The 1,339-nt window shown below is 35.8% G+C and overlaps 1 non-coding gene across 1 annotated transcript; it reads left to right on the forward strand.

Annotated features, from left to right (window-relative positions):
- Window positions 1–276: 276 nt before the first annotated feature.
- Window positions 277–382, forward strand: LOC122033160. The gene has a single exon (XR_006126409.1). It is a non-coding gene; the product is annotated as a small nucleolar RNA R71 (small nucleolar RNA).
- Window positions 383–1,339: the final 957 nt, after the last annotated feature.

The following is a 1,339-nucleotide window of genomic DNA, read 5'->3' on the forward strand; positions in this document are numbered from 1 at the left end:
TCAAATTTCTTTGTAAGAGCATCCAATTTTGCAGACAAAAGAGTGACCGCATCTACATCAAACTTCCCTGATGCTTTAATTGTTAGATTTACAGAAGAATAGCCACCACTTCTTTCATTTGCCCATTGATGATGATTTTGTGCTACACTGTCAATAATTTCTTCAGCTTCATCTAAACTTTTGTTCATAAGTGCCCCTCCAGCAGCTGAATCAAGGGACACTTTGGTATGATAGTTGATACCATTATAAAAAGTGTGCAACACTAACCATCTTTCCAACTCATGATGTGGGCATTGTCTGAGCATACTATTATATCTATCCCATGCTTCAAAAAGAGATTCTGAGTCAGTTTGCTTGAATCTTGCAATTAAATTCCTCATATGAGCTGTTTTGCTTGGTGGATAGAATTTATCAAGAAACTGTTGCTCACACTGCTCCCAAGTGGTGATGCTATTAGGGGCCAAAGAATTCAGCCATTGCTTTGCCCTATCTCTTAAAGAAAACCCAAATAATAATAATCTAACTGCTTCTGAAGGAACTCCATTCATTTTCATGGTACCACATATTTCATAAAAGACCTCTATGTGTTGATTGGGGTCTTCATGAGGTCCTCCACCAAATTGGTTCGGCTGCACCATAGATATAATTGCGGGTTTGATCTCAAAGTTATTAGCTTCCACTGAAGGTCTTGAAATACTAGATCGAAAACCTCTTGCATAAGGTGCTGCATAATCCTTGAGTGGTCTATTCGCCGTGTTCAAATGTTCCTGTTCTTCAATTTGCCTTTGCAGAATTCTTCTTTTATGGAAAGTTCTGTCAATCTCAGGGTCAAAAGGAAAGAATTCCCCTACAAAGTTAGATCTTCGCATACACAAGGACAAGATAGCAAATGACAATTCAACAGAAAAAGAAAAATAAAAGAACCAAAAATACAGAATTGAATTTGTACAAAAAGAATTAACAAGAAGTAAAATTTATATAAGAAAGTAAAAATAGAAATCTAATGATTAGTTACAACTATGCAATATGAAAGGAAAACAAATGTTATGTTTAGTCTAACTCAATTGATAATTCCTAATGTTATAGCGCAGTCCCCGGTAACGGCGCCAAAAACTTGTTACCCTTCGCAAGTGTACGGAAATGTCGCAAGTAATATAAAAGATTATCGTATCCACAGGGACTGGAATAAGAACTAGAAATGTCTCAATGCGAATTAGCTAAACAACTATCCAATTGTTTCAAATGCAAAGTGAAGGTAAACAAATCTAATATTAAAGATCAACAAACAAGAGTTTAGTGTTTTGGGTTATGATAAAGGGAGATTCTAGGAGTTTCGGTT

The sequence above is a fragment of the Zingiber officinale genome, chromosome 11A (assembly GCF_018446385.1).
Source record: "Zingiber officinale cultivar Zhangliang chromosome 11A, Zo_v1.1, whole genome shotgun sequence".
In the NCBI taxonomy this organism is placed as follows: domain Eukaryota; kingdom Viridiplantae; phylum Streptophyta; class Magnoliopsida; order Zingiberales; family Zingiberaceae; genus Zingiber; species Zingiber officinale.